This window comes from Mirounga angustirostris, unplaced genomic scaffold (genome assembly GCF_029215605.1).
Source record: "Mirounga angustirostris isolate CCGP_5_RB_7025 unplaced genomic scaffold, mMirAng1.0.hap1 SCAF_5, whole genome shotgun sequence".
NCBI lineage: Eukaryota > Metazoa > Chordata > Mammalia > Carnivora > Phocidae > Mirounga > Mirounga angustirostris.
Genome location: NW_026991713.1, coordinates 124,404,590 through 124,423,733, shown reverse-complemented (window position 1 = coordinate 124,423,733; position 19,144 = coordinate 124,404,590). Strand labels below are relative to the sequence as shown.

The window sequence follows — 19,144 nt, the reverse complement described above, 5'->3', positions numbered from 1 at the left end:
GTGGCCCGGGCCCAGCAGAACTTGGCTCAGCGACCCCGGGGCGGGGAATAGACTAGGCCCGAGGGCGAAGTGGGAGGGGAGTGGGGAGACCTTAAAGGCCCTGCCAGCTGGCCCTGCTGAGGGTCCCGGGGGAGAAGGCTGCGCGCGGCGAGCGGAGGGAAGGTGCGCGGGAGCCGGAGCGGGCGCTGGAGCTGTGGGCAGGGTAGGAAGAGCGAGGTCCGCGGGGAGCCGCTACGGCCGGGGTCCTTTCGCGTTAATAATCCCTGCGGAGAGCCCCCGCAGAGGTCCCCCTGGGGAAGGGAGGTTTAAAGCAGCCGCGCTTTGGCAAGCTGCTGCGTTTCCCCAGATGCGCAGGGGAAGCTGCAAAGACGGGGATCGCGAGGCCGCGCGAAGCCCAGGAGGCGGGCCTGGGCTTAGAAGCAGCTGGTAGCCCCAAAGTCTAAAGTCCAGCGAAGCCTGGCTTTGAAACCTGAGGCCGAGAGTGCCGCGCGGAGCGAGGCCCGAGGGCCCAGCGTGGCGCGAGCTCAGTGTTGCTCGACAGAAATGCGCCGAAATTGTCCTCCGGCAGCTGCGCTGGGCTGGGGGCTTCTCTTGCATATTCATTCTCCTTTGATAAGCTTTGAAGTCATACCTCTCAGCCTGGTCCTCGGCCTTGCCCTTTATTTTACCGTCTCATGGTTCTTCTATCATAAAGATACTCCAAACACACTTAGGTGCGCCTGCCTTGTGCGTAAGAGCGCGGTATTTACAGCCGCAGTTTTGTGATATTTGTGAAGACGTCTCGGGTGCAGTGACACCTCCGAGGGGGACACACTTAGAGAGGAGAGCTTCGTAGCAGGGGTGTACAGCAGTTATCCTAAAGGCCTGATGTAATTCCGGAAATAACTAACTCCCCTTAAAATCTCCGTGCGCACTGCAAGGAAAAAGAGATTAGACAACTTGCACTTGATAGCAAGACAGCAACTTAATTTTGAAGAGGATAAATCGAACACAAAATTCACAGCGTGCTACTTTATGAAATTATGTTTTTCATTTGTGGAGGCTAGATGTTGTCTTATTGTTATAAAAGTTACTAAAATATCTGTAATATAGATTTGGGGCATAAAATAGCAAAATGCATTTTATTTCCATTCCTTGATCTCAGAGTCATAATAGGAATACCCCCCCCATTTATTTATTTATTTATTTATTTATTTATTTATTTATTTATTTATTTATTTATTTATTTATTTATTTATTTATGCCAGTTAGTAAAAGCAAATCACCAGGGGTCTTCTTTGAGCTCTATGCACCCTAACACTGCTCTAGGACAGTTCTCGTGTTACAGAGGAGGAAGGTAAGGCTCAGAAGGGTAACCCACACTGTCGGAAAGTTTGGAAAAGAATTCATGTCTAACTCCAAAACCTCTGCTCCTAACACTTAGCCACCCTGTATTTGTGTTTTTCAGAAGTCTGCCCCTGTCCTACAGGAACTAAAGGTACTCTGGTAGAGTAGAGCAGCCTGGTGAGCTCTCCAGATTTTCATCTAACAGCAATGGAAAGCCCCTGAAGGGTTGTGGGCAGGGGAGTGCCATGGAGGTGGCTATGATGTAGCCCAAACAAAAGATGGTGGTAACTCAGGCTCGGGTAGCAGCGGTAGAGCTAGGGAATGTGGAATCTTCAACTGCCACTTTACCAGTAGGGCCTTCCTAACAACCATATTTAAAATAACATTCTAACACCCCTCGAACCCCCTGGCATTCCCATCCTTCCATTCCTTTAGTTCTCTGGCATACAACTTATTCCCATATGACATACTATATATTTTATGAATCCTTTACTCCTTCCTGTAAGAATGTCAACTACATGAGGGCAGGGTTGGCATGTTTTATTTATTGCTGTTTCTCCAGCACCTGATGCTGTGCCTTATGCAAAGTGGGCTCTTAATCCATTTTGTTGTAAGGATGGATTTGATAAATGCTTTGGATTTTGATTCTATAGAACTTGCTGATGAATGGGAGGTGGTAGTGAAAGATAAGGAGAAGCCAAGGATGATTCTCAAGATGCTGGCTCAGAAACTGGGCAAATGTAGATGTTAATTAAGAAGAGGAAGGCTAGGGAAAGAACAAATTGGGAATTGGGGTAGGGGAGATGTAAATTTCCATTTGGTGCATATTAAATCTCTGATGTGTGGAATAGTTACCTATTACCACATTTAAAAAATTACCCTAAAATTTAGCGGATTAAAACAACAGCCATTTGTTATTTCAGTTTCTGTGGGTCTGGAATTTGGGCATGGCATGGTTGGGTTTGTTCTGGCTCCGAGTCTCTCATAATGTTACAGTCAACCCATCAGCCGGGGCTATGCTCATCTCAAGGCTTGACTGGAGCCGTAAGTTCTGCTTCTTAGCTTCTTCACATGGCTGTTGACAGATTTCAGCTGGCTGCTGGCCAGAGACTTTAGTTCCTTACCATATGGACCTCTCCATAGGGCTACTCATGATGTGGCTTCCCCCAGGGCAAATGTTCCAAGAGAGAAAGAGAACCCAAGGTAGAAGCCGGTCTTTTTTTTAAAAAAAACCCTGATCTCAGAAGTAGCATACTGTTACTTCTGTTGTTTGCTGTTGATTACAAAGACCAACCCAGGTGCAGTGTGTGTGTGTTGGAGGGGAGGGGAACAACACAGGGGTGTGAATACCAGGAAGGATGGAGTTTTTGGGTGCCATTGTAGCATCTGCCTTACCCCAAGGTCTATGAGATGTTCAAGGTCTATAAAATGTCATATAGGCTGGTGGGTATATTTTACTGCAGCTCACGGAGAGATCTGGGCTACAGATAATTACTGGGGAGTCGTTGATCATATATATGAAGCTGTTGGAAGTGTATAACAGGACCCGGGGAGAGAATATAGGTAGAGAAGGGCAGAGGAACCTGGACCTAGTACCCAAGAGCCCAATGCTTAGAGGTCAGTGGAGGAAGAACCAGCAAAGGAGGATGGCCAGTGAGGTGGGAAGAGAACCAGCACAGTGTGTGTTCTGGGCATGACTGAACTGAAGGTCAGATTTCACTGGACAAGTTTCCCCTTCTCCATGTAGGGCAGAAAATAACTTGAATATGGCTGAAGTGAAAAGAGTTTCTTAAAAAAAATGCAATTTAAGATAGTTTGAAGTGTGAGTAGTTAAATTTTAACCCAGATAAAAACAAAAGAAAGGAGAACACATATATAGGTTAGGACATTTAGGCTTGAGCAATCTACATCTACATCCTCAGTGTCCTCTTGGTCTAGTATTATAGTTGGTAGAGAGCCCCTATGTAAGAATTTTAGAGGTTACTCTCGGAATTAAGCTTGAAGACAAAATAATGAACTGTATAACATAGGAAGAACTACCAACCTTGGAAAATGCCCGTTCTTCCTTCCATACGCTTTATAGCGTTTACCATATGAGGAGTCTTTCTCCTCAAATGTCTTAAATAGCCCAGTGAGCCATCCAATAACAATGGGAAAATTAATTCCTTGTGTCCTGCTCAGTAGCCCTATGAACTTCACTGTTAATAGAAGGACCTAAGATGGTTGAATATATTTTTCACGCACCAAATGTTCTCTAGGGTATATTGTCAGTAGTCCAAGTTTTTCTAAAAAGATTTTCATTTTTTTTAAAAAAAAGCCTCTCATTCATAGACATCCTCCCTCACTTAAAAAAAAAAAAAAAAAGGAAGAAGGAGAAAAATAAAATACCTGCTCCCACCTGGCCACCTGGCCTAAACTGGCTCGGTGGTTCTGAGTGCCCATTCATGAAGCAGCATCTGCCTGAGTCCACATGCTTCTGCCTGCTCTGCATGGGAGTCACGAGTCATATCCATCTCTCTGTCCCTTTCCGGTGAGGTATGGCCATATGACTTGCTTTGGCCAATGAAATGTAAGTGGAGTGACATGTCATTTCTGGGTAGATGCTTTAAGAGCCAGTGAGAGATCTGTCACACTTTCTTTCCCTCTGCCACAGTGACCAACCAATTTTCCAGGTAGTGGCTGTTCTGTCAGCTTGGACATGACAGGAGGACGTGGAGCAGTGCCCCTGTTGACCTGTGTTAGGCATGTAGTGAGAGCTAGAAATAAGCTTTTGTTGTGTTTACGCCCCAAGATTTGGTTGATTTGTTTGTTACCACAGCAGAAACTAGCCTATCCTGACTAATGGACTCAGGTAAGAGCTGAGCCACATGCGTCCAGGGATTACTGATCTCCAGTTTACCAGACACCATGGAAGCCTAAGAGGGAAGGTGCTGTAGAAGGCTTTTGCTATATAGTGAGTAATGCTCCCCTTGCTGTTGGGGAGACAGCAGGCATACTTGTTTCCACATGCTTAACTCAGCTTCATGATTTTAATCAAAGGGGGCAAAATGGCATTTAGGTGTTTAATTACATCCTGTAAGGGCAGCCATTGTTAAAATGTAAAATACAGAAAGGCTCAATGCTGGGGCGCCTGGGTGGCTCAGTCAGGTAAGCATCTGCCTTCGGCTCAGGTCATGATCCTGGGGTCCTGGGATCGAGCCCCACGTTGGGCTCCCTGCTGAGCGGGGAGTCTGCTTCTCCCTTTCCCTCTGCCCTCCCCCTGCTCATGCTCTCTCTCTCCAATAAATAAATAAAATCTTAAAAAAAAAAAAAGATGATGATGATGGTGATTCTTCCCAAATGTGATTATCCATGGATGCATTTCAGAAATGATCTTGTCACCAAAGGACATTTGAAATGTGTCATCCATAGGCATTTTTTAAAGCAGCTTTGATGATTTTAAATATGGTTTCCTGGCTATCTTATTTTTGAGCTAAGAGCATTAGACCTAGGTTTTGCTCTCAATGTCCCAGAGGCAATGTGTTCACACTTCTACTCTGAGTTAAACAGAAGCGAAGCAGGGAACATTTTGCTTTGGGCAGAGCCGTGCTGCATTCTTAGGGATGTTGGCTATAAATCCATTCTCCCTAGAGGTTAACAATCAAAGTTCTCCCCCTCTCTTACTCAGACGAGTGATATGATGATGATAAATTGCTTGGACATGACTGCCCCAAGCACTAATGTGATGAATTATGTTGTTGAGGGCATGACCACAGATTCTCCATTGTCAGTCTGCAACATTGAATATTGGCAGGATTCATAAATAGCCTTCTGCCAATTTTGGTCATTGCTTTGCATATTAAGTTCTCTGTTTTCACGGTCATGGTTCTTAGTTCTTAATCAACTCTGTCTTTCCCTGAGCTCACTTAACTAATCAACCTTTTGTTTTTTTTCTGTTCCCTACTTGCTAAATGGATGGGGTGTTCTCACAGTTGTGTTCGGTAAACATTGAGACTTTCTTCACAGAAATTGTTAAAATAGTAATTATTAGTCCTTTTCACTAAATCCAGAGTAATAACAGCTTATCTTTCAGTGGCTTAATTGGGTAATTATTTAGTGTTTGAAAAGAACTCTGAGGAGAATATTGGTAAATATTGTTGTGAATATAATGCTCCTTTGTGTAATTCCAAGTCCACTGCAACCAAAAACCCCTTAGTATTACTGTGTAGTGACAATGATTTCTTAATATTGCTTACTATTTTCAAAATTATATATGTACTGATTTTTGATTTTTTTTTTTTTTTTGAGAGAGAGAGAGAGCCTGGGCCAGGGGCAGAGGGAGACGAAGAGAGAGAGAATCTTAAGCAGGCTCCACGCCTGGTGTGGAGCCAGATGTGGGACTTGAACTCACGACCCTGAGATCATGACCTGAGCCAAAATCAAGAGTCAGATGCTTAACTGACTGAGCCACGCAGGTGCCCCCTGATTTTTGAAATATTTAAATTATTTTCATAAACTCAAGTTATCATGTTTATAATGTCACATTTCTACATGTCTTGTCTATTATATTCATTATATATCTGAAAAGTTCAATGTTATTAGTCTTGCTCTCTAAGGTTTGGAGGAAATATAAAGCCCAGCCCCCAGTTCAGGGGTATTTCACATGATACACCTGCTAAAACATCTTTGTGTGATATCTGCTTAACTTTTCAGCAAGCCTCCTATATTTTACCCTGACAAATAACTGAAATAAATAACTCCGCGTTCATACACCTGATTGTCATCAAAATTTGTCACAAAGCATCAGATTGAATCATACATGCCTGGCCAGTCCTTTCAACAAAGTTTCTACTCTGTAGACCCAGATCCCCCCAGGTGTAATTAAAGGCCACCTCTGTAGCTTGGATTAGGCGACCTCCATTACTGATGGCATTAGTTTGCTAGGGTTGCCATAACAAAATATCACCAGCTGGGTGACTTAGACAACAGATATTTATTTTCTCACAGTTCTGGAAGCTGAAAGACCAAGATCAAAGTGTTGGTAGATTTCGTCTCTTCTGAGGCCTCTCTTGGCTTGCCGGTAGCTGGCTCCTCCGTGTGTCCTCCCACGGTCTTCCCTTTGTCTATGTTTCCTAATCCCTGCTCATAACTACATAAAGTAGTTAATGTAATTACCTCTTTAAAGGCCCTATGTCCATACCCAGTTACATGCTGAGGTACTGGAGGTTAAGCCTCCAACATATAGGGTGCAGGGGACACAATTCAGTCCATACTACTGAACTGTAATAATAATGGTCTGTGGAAACTACCATTTTTGGAGTTATTTTCATTGATTATAAAATTTGAGCAACCAAGTGATGACTACAAGTCTTTGGAGGGTCTACTCAGCTTAGGAACTTCTTAACATTACTTGGAGGAGAGCTTTATGCTTGTGACTTAAAACAGTGAAGTAATTAGATAAAAATTGTAGCAACATGATTACATGAATCCTATGTACTTTATTAAGCGGTTAACCATAAAGTATACATAATTAAATATACCTTGCCATCTGAACTACCACCATCCAAATATTTGTTATTACTCACCAATATTTTTCCTCAGAATTTCCTCTTTGAACCAACAACTTGCTAATATCAGTCCACATATTGTGCCATCAAAAAGGGCAACAAGACGTAGAGGACACTGTGGTCCTATAGCTCAGATCTCCCCCCTAAAGGGCAACATCTTGTGCTCACATTGTTAAATGTGTTGTGCCTTGTTGCCTTCATGTCATCAACTGAAAATGTCTAAGAGAGACGATGAGCATAAGAAGGTAGTAAAGCTCTTACATTTGAAAAAATATTGGGAATGTGAAAGCATCCAGTACCTCAGTTTGACTATCACCTGTCTACATCTACCGTGGGTCCTAGAGTTGTTTCTGGAAAGCTTTACAGTGTGCCTTCAGAATAGAATAATTGTGGGTTTTTTTTTTAATTCTAAAAAATGTCTTTTGCAGTTAATTAATTGCCAGAAATCCTTAGAAGATTGTTATATGGGTCATAAGAGTATATTAGTAATATTTGGAATAACTGGTTGGTGGTTTTGAATGAGCTGTGAAACATTAATTTTCCCCTTAAAAACTTCTTTTGTTGGAATCTATTGTTGAAGTTGGGTGATAGATACCTAGAGGTTCATTATACTATTCTTTCCACATATGCAAGCTTTTGAAAATGCCGACATTAAAAAGTTTAAATGAAATAACTAAAAAAAAAAAAAAATGAATGTAATACATAACCTCCTGCAATGCAAAATTTGGTACCCATCATGTTTTCAGGGAGAAATTACATTTGAATAATGAGGTATGCGTGCATATGTAAGACAATACATGTGTAAGTAGAGTGTGGTTTTTACTACCAGTCACTCCATAGAAAAGTATTGTTGATACCCTTATCCAGAAAGGCTACAAGAGAGTCTTTGCTAATTTTGACCTAGATTATTTGACACGTTTTTATTTATCACTCCCTGGCGTATGGCATATCTATCACTTCATGAGTCTGCCTTTCTACCAGTCATAGAGCTGCTCAGGCTGCATCTTCTCCAAGTTGAGTCTTTAACTTCAGACACTTTCCATTTACAGTTGCACAAGTCCATTTCACATGCGAATTCAAGAAGAGGGTGCTGGCTTCCAATGCACCATGCCTGGCGAATGCCTTCTGCCTAGTACTTTCTATAAAAAATGTCCTCTGCTACTGCAGGAAGGGTCTTTCCAGGTTGCCACTAGGCAAGAAAACATCTCTGCTGAGTTCACTTCGAGGACTGTTACTCCAAAGCCCTGTCTCCATCCTGTCACTGCCATTGCCCATCCAAGTTCCCGAAGCTTCCACAGGTAGGATGAGGGACTGACCTGGGCCATTCTCTCTCGAGTCTTACTCACATTTCTGCATAAGTCAAAAGACCTGACATTGATTCCCTTTGGCTTCTGGGTTTCTTTGAACTTGCCGCACCCCCCACCATGTTCTCATTCAGAGAGGTGCATCTTCAAGGTGTTCCTCTTTGTCCTGTATAAATACTTTGGAGCAGCTTAGGGTATAAGAAGTAAAGAATCTGCTGTTTTTAGCACTGACATTACTGAGCCTTTGACCTTACAGCCATATTTGATCTGGTGGGTGTTCCGGGGGGTGGGGGGGGCGGAGTTTCCTGTAACCTGCACTGCCCAGTTTTCCCTTTTTGACATAATTCATTCCTCCCACGCATTCTTTTTTCACTTTTTGTTTATCAGTGTATTTCAGTAGAAAGACCAAAATATTTCAAGCTAAGAGATCCAGGTTTAAAATGATCTTTGTGAAGATTCTATATAGTTTATTTGTTGTCTATTGAATTTCATTTAATTGTTAGATTTAAAATGTATAAAAGAACATATACAGTTTCCAGCATTAGGGACACTTCCTGGACCTTTGCTACTACTTATTCTTGCTACGGTGACGTCAAAAGGATTAATTTCTAAATTCCTTTGCTTTTTGGTAGACTAAATCAGAGTTGTAAAAGGTTTTTTTATATGGAATTTGCACAATGCATTATGTAGGGATGATGTAGTTTTTTGTGAACCTGTTTTCACTTATTTACTTTTATCTTTGTGTTAGGAATATCTTGGTAAAATAAGTTTTCATTAATTATTCTTATATAATGTAATGATTTTTATAGCATTAGCAGAAAGGAAAGTTTCTTTATCTATATGTCGTTTTTCTATACAAAGAATGATGTAGTCAACTTCAGAGTTTTATTCTATTAAAGTTGGAGAACTTCCTCAGTAGCTGTACCGTGTCTGACCATAATGTCTCCATCTATATTCTTGACACCATATTATCATATTTTTTTAAAGATTTTATTTATTTAATTGAGAGGGAGTGTGGCAGAGGGAGAGGGAGAAGCAGACTCCCCGCTGAGCAGGGAGCCCGATGTGGGGCTCGATCCCAGAACCCTGGGATCATGACCTGAGCCGAAGGCAGACGCCCAACCAACTGAGCCTCCCAGGTGCCCTGACACCATACATCATATTCATATCTTTAAATCAACATCATTTAAAATGATGTCAACAATTATAGGACCAACAAAAAGGTCTGAGAGTTAAAATTGGATGACAGCTTTCTCTGCCTAATTAGAAGTCATGATTATATTTCTGATGAGTTAGGAGAATGTTACCCCCAGAACAGGAGTTAGCTCTTTCATAGACCAGAGAAAATAAATGTGTTACAAGATATTGTAGAGATGTTAAATGCCTTTTAATTTTCACAAATTCAGCATAATATTTATCAGAATGAAAGAATTCATCACTCATTAATATTTATCAAATTGGTCAAATTTGATTCATTCTCCTATCATTTTTAAAGCATGTTTCCAGGGCGCCTGGGTGGCTCAGTCGGTCCTGGGATCGAGCCCCTCTTTGGGTTTCCTGCTCAGTGGGGAGTCTGCTTCTTCCTCTCCCACTGCCCCTCCACACCACTTGTGCTCTCTCTCTCTCTCTCAAGTAAATAAATAAAATCTTTAAAAAAATAAAATAAAGCATGTTTGTTATGCCCAGGTACTACCTTTTCTAATTACTTAATGTTTTTCTTTAAACTAACCCACTTTTTTACTTCAGCTTCATCCTAAACAATAATATCCATAAAATCAGAGGCTTGCAACATTTATTACTTTTATTCTAAAACACATTAAAATAAACAAATATGTGTTTAAGACATCTTAAATGCCCATATATCACCTAAAATTGGTCTGAATCACCAGTGGGATATATATCACACCTTCTCAAAACACTGACAAAAAAACAAGCATATGACTGACTTTTTTTTTACTTACCTCACTGTCCACTAAGACATAAAATGATTCTTGGCTGTAAAGTTGGCACAAAACAATTTTCAGAATAGTCTCTGTACTTGCACGCTGATAATTAGACAGTGAACACTGGATATGTATGTGTATAAATATATATATACATATATGCACATAATGGATCATTTTAGCTGTTCTTTGGGAAATAGCTGGGAGTTTTCATTTGCTTAGACACTCAGCATCATTTATTTGAGGGCTAATAGAGCCGGGATTATTGTATACTAGCCTCTATTTTAGTCATAAGCAGTATAGAGAGCAATAATAAAGAAAGTCATAATATGGGTTATGAGGTATTTTTATTTCATTCATCTGTTAGTAATAATCTGAAGTTTATAATAAAGTAAATACTGTCATATAGTTTGTTCGAGAATGGTTCAGAAAAAGAATTAGAACAGTATCAATAGGTTTCTCGTTTCTTGTATAGAAACGTTCTGCCTGATTTTCTCCTACCTTAATATCCCCATTTATCTAATGTCTAAACAAGTTGTACTCATGGGGAGCCACTGCAAAGGTCGGTTAGAGGTCATTTACTGCCTTCTTGCCTAGAATCATGGAATTTGTATCTGGAAAGAACTTTGGCGATCACCTTGTTTAACTCCTTTGTTTTACTGGGAGAAAACTGAGGCTCACGTGCTAAGTTGGCCTAAAGACCCACTTTGGTCATATCAACTTTTTGAAACCTTTATGCTATTGGTGAAGTTGTAGCATTTCGCCCTATCAGGGAAATAGTGACGTGTTCATAAGAGCATTCTGTTGTCCCATCTGTGTGCATTCTTCCATTTTTGAAATATAGCAGTTCAGCATTAATGTTTGGTGGCACTCCAGATATTAAATAGCTACTGACTATTGTTTGTATCAAATAAAAGATTAACCCTATTAATCTGATAACCCTGATAACGTGCGCTTCATTTCTGCCACACAGAAATGGGTTAAACCATTCCCAACTCTGCCCTATTGAACATTATCAGGACTGTTTTCTGTTGCCTTTAATACATTTGAATGAGAGAGGAAAACAAGGACATTTTTCTAAGCAGTCTCAAGATATATTTTGCAAAATAAATAAAATTTTTCTTCTTAGGGGGAGGACATTTGGATTTAAACATCCCATCCTTGATTCTTGACTTTTCCTCTTTATGTCTAATGACAAAGCAAATAATAATAAACACTGGTAATCAAAGGCAATAAAAGTAAATTTTGATATCACTTCATAATGGCAGATGTCACTGTGAAGAATGAGTCAGAAGAGCTTAATTACATAGGATGCCTGAACAAGAACTCAAGGAAGAATAGGGTAGCAGGTGCCATAGACTTTACCTAAGAAGTTAAAAATAACTTCTAAAGGAAGGACAGCTAATTTTGTTTATGTAATAAGTTTATATTGCTCCAGAGCTTGTTGGTAAAAGTCGTTTTGAGCACTTAGAGAGCAACCTTTACCCTCATTGTGTTGCAATTAAAAAAAAACAGTATTACTTCTTTTCGGAAACGGAGCCGCTGAGTAGTTCTGAGCTCTCCCAGGCCCACACGATTTAAGAAAAGGGCAATGAGCAACCATTACTCCTCAGAATGCTCAGGATCTACCGGAACCAGAAGGCAAGCAAGTCTTGAAAAATACAAGAGACATTGCCAGGTGTGAATTCCTCCGCTGTTAGTGCTATCGGGGCGGACGTAGCGCCCATCAGACCCACGGCAGCTCGGAAGCCTGCGCGCTCCTTCCAGTCGTGTGAATTTCCTCAGCCGTCCGTCCCGAGCGCTCAGCAGGTGCGTGCCATGGGCCCGGCAGGGTGCTGAATGCGGGCTGGGACGTTCCTCTCGCTTTAGACGCTGAGCAGAGGATTCCTTGAGAGCTAGGATCCTCCGTTTGCACTTCTCCCGTGCTGTCCCCAGACAGGACCAGAGGATTAGAGGCCGCTCACAGGAACACAATACCCTGTCCGTCTCTGCAGCGTGTGCCATTTGTCCGTGACGACACAACGGAGTCGTTTTACACGGTGACTTCAACCCAGGGAGAGTATTAGGGGCTGGGTGGTGCTTTTCTGAGCAGGCGTTTCCTTTTGCTGGCCCTCGATCTGATGCTTCGGTAGATGGTCTGTGCTTACTCTCTGAGCCATAAACAACAAGGTCGGGCTTCCACTCTCCCCCTCAAAGCGGGAGACATGCGTGCCGACCAGGCGCTTCCTGTCCGTCACCCGTGCTTTCTGCTTGCTCCGTGGGCTGGGGCTGGGGCTGGGGCTGGGGCTGGGGCTGCGTCCGTGTCCACGACTGGTGCCTAAGGTGGCCCTCCTGCGCAGGCTCAGTGAAGACGAAGACGCCTGCCAGACTCTTGTGAACCCTGATAACGTGCGCTCCATTTCTGCCGCACAGTTGCAGGAACACCTTGTGTGGTTTGCTCTCACATCTGCTTCATGCCAGTTACTTCCAAGTATTTTGCTAATCCCAACGGTATTAACTGCACTGACCTATATGCTGTATATAACTTGTTGCAAACCTGATTAAATTGTGAACTCCTTGAGGACAGGGACTACGGCTGTTTCTTTCTCTAGCACAAACTAACTGATGACTGTTAGTTTGAGTCCTAAGCAAACAAACAAGAAGCAAAACAGACCAAAACAACAACAAAAAAATGTCCGTGGTGTGGAAGGGCGTCTCTTCAATGAAGGGTTGTGTCACAAACCTTAGTGCAAAATTCAGTGACCTTTGGAAAAGTGAAATGCTTTATTGCTGAGCATCATCTTATTTTTTTTTTTTAGGCTTTCATACCACAATTAATCTTACATGGTAATGCAGTGACAATGAGATGATTTCTCTGGAGAATCTATGCTAATACTATTAAAATGCTCTTACAATGTCAAAATGATTGCAGTGGAAGCATGTGGGGACTGTGCTTATGTGATTATGATATTATAGTGATGGGCGATTACCATAGGAAACTACTAATTCAACCCTGTAGGGACTTGCATTATGAAGCCATTATAACATGAGATTATAATGACACAATAACTTGCATGCACACTCGTGATGCGAAAACTAAAAGCTAATTTGAATGCGAGTAGTATTTCCATTAAATTGTAATTAAACACCGAAAGCAATGCTTGTTTAAATCTAAGACGGAGACCTACCATCCAGAAAATGGAAATCGTGGCTAAAGGATGCATGCCAGGTAAGAGCTGAGGATGGCGAGAAACCATTCCCAACTCTGCCCTTCAGTCCTTCCTGGGTGTGGGAAGCTCACAGCAAAGTGGCCTCCCCAGACTTTCTCCGTGTGTGCTGGCTCTCATTACCCAAAACCACTATCAGGACACGAGGACCGCGGATCCCACCAGTTTTCTAGCAAGACCACCACTTCACATTGCAAGCCTTCCTGTGTCATTCTTGAAGTGGGCATGATAGTCCCTGACTGCCTCCACACAAGAGACTCCAGCACTTTTTTTTTTCCATTAAAAGTAACCTCTTAAAAAAATACAACAAAATTAATTCATGTTCTAAAACAGAACATGAAGGAGAAAAGAAAAAAAATGTTTTAAAATTCCATCCCCTAGAAATGACACATATTAGTATCTTTGGGTATTTTCTTTCCAATTATTCTCTATGCAAAGTAGATACATTTTCTTCTACAAAAATTTGTGTTATACAATGCTTTTCAAAGCCTACTTATTCATTCTTTCTATCCCTCCCAGTTGCAAGATCTATTTTTTATCCAAGAGAATCTGGTTGATAAGTTTTTGTTTGTCTTTTAAAGGTCAGCTCAGGCTGGATGATTTTACGTGTTACCCAGGAAAGGATATTTTACTGTTAGGGAATAGTATTTGGTAGGGTTTATACTCTGCATATATCAGTTACAGGATGATTCTATAGTAAAACTTTCTGATTCTGTTAGCAACATATAGGTAGTTCGTTAACACTTCTCTCTGTTAGGAAAGTGGTGCATTTCAGAAGTCAAAGATTTCTCGTTTATTCTCAACTAATAATTACTATCTGGCTTAGGTCAACATAGAGATTACGAAAAACTAGGAGCTACTGAACTTGTTAGATATACCCTTGCATTAGCTTGTTCAGATGTTATAAGGACACACAACAGCTAATATATCCCCCTCCTAATTACGACTAAAAGTGGTTATTACTCCTTGGTTTAAATATAGTGAAGATGAGTTTTCGCTATTAAGTATTTCGTTTGCACTTAGATATGCTGTATGCTTTAGAGTTATTTTTATTACTACTTATTGCAACAACCAATTTAAGCAGGGAAGTCTAAATTACTGGAGCCCTTATTTTTATAATTAGGAAGAGGAAGGCTGCTGTGCAATTAAATGGCTTGCTTGATGTCATCCAATCAGCAGTGGAGGTGGGATAGGATTTTCCGGTCCTAGATAATTGTAGCTTCTTCCTTAGGCCAATGAGTGATGTTACCTCTGAATAGTACTTCCACACTAAGGGACACAGGATAATGTTATGTGATGTTTATAGTAAATATCTGCATGGTTAAAGAAAAGAAATATTTGCCTGACAAGTTGGGAGACTGGTTCTAGTCTGGGCTGTCTGCCTTCAAAAGATCAAGCATTAGTGTTTGCACCTAAAAATGAAGTCATCAAATTTGGTGATCTCCATGGTCTCTTCCTGCTCAAAAATTCTGAGATCAAATAGCATTTAACATTAACTGAAATTTATATATGTTAATTAAAAATATTTGTTATAATATTTAATAAATTATTGATTTTACTTTAAAGCTACTATCTAAATTCAAAACTGTACCTTATTTAGGGGCACCTTGGTGGCTCAGTCTGTTAAGTGTCTGACTGTTGATCTCGGCTCAGGTCTCAATCTAAGGGTCGTGAATTCAAGCCTGGTGTTGGGCTCCTCAGTGGGCATGGAGCCTACTAAAAAACGAAACAAAAGAAAAGAAAAACAAAAAAACCTGTACCTTATTTAGACGCATTTCATAATTTGATGTGTTTTAGCAGATTTGTAATTTGACTTAAAAATGTCTTTTTTTATTTAGAGAACTTATTGAAATTATTAAAGCTACAAATATAAATCTATCAAAAGGAGATTCAGATTATAGCCCTTTGGTACACTGGCAATATTGTTAAAATAGGTCAGAACTGCAGTAAAAGGAAACTTTTGCTTGCATAATTGTACGTAAATACATAGATAAATACTTGTGTTGGATAATATTTAAAAGACATGCTTTCTGTGAATTCTTAGGAAACGGGTGACAGTAATGATTGAGATGCCAAATTAAAATATAGTATTGGGGTGCCTGGGTGGGTCACTTGGTTAAGCGCAGGACTCTTGATTTTGGCTCAGGTCATGATCTCAAGGTCATGAGATCGAGCACCTCATTGGGCTCCCCACTGGGTGTGGAGCCTGCTTAAGATTCTCTCTCTCCCTCTGTCCCCCAACCCCACTCATGCGCATGCATGTACTCTCTCTCTAAAATAAAGATAAAAATAAAATAAAAAATAAAATAAACTTCAAAAATATAGCACTAGACAAACCTTTCTAAATCTTTTAGGGCACCTTATTTTTACGGGGAAAATACATACGCAATTACATTCCCTTTATATTTAAATACAGATATGTGACTAGGGATTGGTTAATTAAAAATGTGTTGTTTGGCTATAGAGAATTTTCCTAATTTGGTGAGTCTTTTAATCTAGAGAATTCCACTAGGGCATTTTTTCCCCCTGCCATTTCAAAGATTGGGAAGGAGAGATTATTGCTCTATGACCCATGAAGTTATTAGATTTGCCCTTGATCCCATTGTAGTAAATCTGCTTTCCGGAGTAGAAATGAGCCATTTATTATTCTATTTTTAGTACATCGAATACTAGTCTTCCCAAAAAAGAGGTTTCTGTGTCAGGTGCCACAATTTTTTAGGACTAGGCAAAATTTGTCATCTTGCCTTCTTCCCTAGTTCCATTTAAAAAGGCTGTCTTTTAGAGATATTTTCCCCCAACTTGAGAGTCCACAAGTTCTCATCAAAATTTTTGATTTTGCCTTTTCATTTTTATGAGAAACCAAACAATTTTTTTAAAGATTTTTTATTTATTTATTTGAGAGAGAGAGAATGAGAGACAGCATGAGAGGGAGGAGGATCAGAGGGAGAAGCAGACTCCCCGCCGAGCAGGGAGCCCGATGTGGGACTCGATCCCGGGACTCCAGGATCATGACCTGAGCCGAAGGCAGTCGCTCAACCAACTGAGCCACCCAGGCGCCCGAAACCAAACAATTTTAAGCATAGTCTGGATCAATACAACCATCTTACAACCAAATATTGCCATAGGATTTCATTATTCATATTTTCATTTGTTTTTAAGACCCCAGTGATACAAAATTATTGCCTAAAACAACAGCATTTACCTTTTTCATGAATTTTTTTTTCCAAACTGGGATTTCTGTTTTGGAGCCATGACTGCATTTTCCGGGATGCCAGCAAGTGGTTAGATTGAGACAGTGGCATCATGTTCTGGTAAAGTGGCATGAGCCCTTTCATTTCCTTTATTAGAAGTGGAGTTGGTTTATAAACAAGATCCTATATGATAACTACATGCACATTTGTTTTTCACCCTCTTGAGTTTTGATTCTTTTTTTTTTTTATAAAGATTTTATTTATTTATTTGACAGAGAGAGACACAGCGAGAGAGGGAATACAAGCAGGGGGAATAGGAGAGGGAGAAGCAGGCTTCCCGCGGAGCAGGGAGCCCGATGCGGGGCTCGATCCCAGGACCCTGGGATCATGACCTGAGCCGAAGGCAGACGCTTAACGACTGAGCCACCCAGGTGCCCCTTGAGTTTTGATTCTATACCACTATCCTAAGGGTAGAACCAAGAGTCAGCACTTGCTCTGTTTTCTACTCTTTTCAATTTTTTCTAGCCCTGCAATTTGTACTGTGTCTTCAACCCAACCAGCTCTACTCCCAGTATTACCTCCTAAAGACCAGTGCCCACTCTTCTTTCTGTTGTTGCCTGGGGAAGCTTGGGGATATAGAGAAGGGAGCTATGGAAAGAACTTAGCTGAACTACTGGTCAACCAGTCCATTAAAGCTAAGAGATTATATGTCATGATAAATTGGGTTCCTTGTCTTGTGCTGTTTTGAAAGAAAGTAAGGGGCAATGTATATTCTCTTTGGTGCACATTTTAGGTATTGATTAATAAATGTTGGTTGGCTCTCAAAGGAGAAACCTCAGAGGTCATGGTTCTTGTACTATTTTTAAAGGTCTCCCAGCAAATGCTTACAGAGCCTACAGCAGTGTATTTTGCCTTTAGTGAAAATGGAGGACAGCTCATCTTCCTTCTCTGAATAATAATTCCATTTCCTCATTGGTGAGATGGGAACAATAGTAATAAAAGTGGGTTTCATCTAAAAGTAGGTCCTCTGGTCCAGTCTTCTAGTTGGATACTTTTCGATGACTCACCTTCTGCGGATCCCTTGCCAACTTCGCAAGGACATTAGGAGATTTAATTAAAGTATGTACAGTGCCTATAGCTCTTCAGAGAAACACACCGCATTATTATTGTAGATAATACTTTTGATATTCCATAATCTCTTGAAGGTAATGAAACCAGCAATATAGAAAGCTAGGGCTTCAATATAGTCAGAGTTTTATGAAGACCTTCCTACGATGTTATATTAATCGTGGTCATCATGTGGCTTTGAGTGTGCAGAGTTCAATTACTGTGAACTTCCTAATTGCAAATATTTTGATTTAATGTTTTCCCACCAATAAAACATTTTGAGAGGTCGAAAATTACTCAAGTCATGCTGTTTGTAGTCCACTTTTAAGACTTTACTTTTTTTTCAACATTTTGTTTTATAGTATGATTATGAAGAGTACTTTACACTGCTATCATGGTAGGGGGGGGGCGGGGGGGAGGGGAGAGTGTTCTTCCAAGCTTCCTTTGCCCTGAAATGTAGTTCTCTGGCTCTTAAAATCCCCAAGGAACAATGAAAATTGCTTTAGTTTCCTAACTCCTCCCCTGGCCTCCTGTCTCCAGCATTCAGCCTATCCTCACACTGCCCATTTAATTACCATCCTAACACAGGTCTCTTCCTCTGGGCCCAGTGCATGCATCGTGCTTTCACTGTGGACCTGCCATGCATCCTGTGTATGAGCCTCTACAGACTGCTTACAAATCCCAAAACAGGCCCTTCGTCGCTCATGCCACCGGGATGCTTCCTTGTAAAAATCTTTCTGCAGCCTTGCCTAAATGCTACCTCCTCCAGAAAGCCCTCCCAGCTCCTCCAGTACCAGTGAATGTCATCCAGATGCATCTTCCCAGAACATTTGCTTTGTACCTCTTTTCCAACATTACTGCGTTCACTTTAATATCATAGGTGTCCCACCAATATATAAAAAATATCAACCCCCCCATTGAATGTTTACCATGTGCCAGGCACCGTGTTGGGGGCTCTTCAGCTTCCTGTGAAAAGATTATTCCTTTTTCATCTTTGTTTCTCATAGTATCCTCCTTTGGACTTACTAGATCCTTAGCAAATATTTGCCACATTGAAATGAAATGTCCTCAGGTGAAATTTCCGGGTGCCTGGAAAGTAAATATCTTTATGTTACCTTCCTAGGCTCTGAGAATTTAAAGTCCAAGCTCTCCCCTCAAACCTATAAAAGTGGCTCTTCTTAGTATTTCAAGGAGAATAACAATGGCTGGTCACAAGCCTGTAAAGAGGCCACGATGCTCATGAAGATATTAGAGTGCTTTTGGCTGAACTTGCATTTCATCAGTGTGGAGTTGAAGGTGGATAGAACAAAAACTGTTCATCGGCTGAACAGACACTTAAGTGAGCCTTTACTTCTTGCCAGTTGCTCATGTCGCTCAGTTGGTACCGACTTGTCCATGTGTGGGGGTGGAATTGGAGAAGTTATCAAAATAGAAGCTCATCATACCTATGCCTCTCCTTTTCATCAAGCATGGCATGGCCTTTCTCATACAGCGGGTCATGTTCTGGAAGTCACTAGACCA

At 41.0% G+C, this 19,144-nt stretch overlaps 1 protein-coding gene across 5 annotated transcripts in view; it reads left to right on the top strand.

Annotated features, from left to right (window-relative positions):
- Positions 1–71: 71 nt before the first annotated feature.
- Positions 72–19,144, top strand: part of PTER (phosphotriesterase related) — a 98,467-nt gene continuing 79,394 nt past the window's right edge. Inside the window, exons 1-2 of one of the 5 annotated variants that reach the window (XM_045874347.3) lie at positions 1,056–1,336; positions 1,448–1,503. The gene's annotated coding sequence lies outside the window, so the exon portion shown is untranslated. Of the gene's footprint in view, positions 203–1,055; positions 1,337–1,447; positions 1,504–7,898; positions 8,171–9,980; positions 11,929–19,144 lie in introns of those variants that run through there. The other 4 variants (XM_045874349.3, XM_045874344.3, XM_054507345.2 and 1 more) reach the window with 4 other exon arrangements.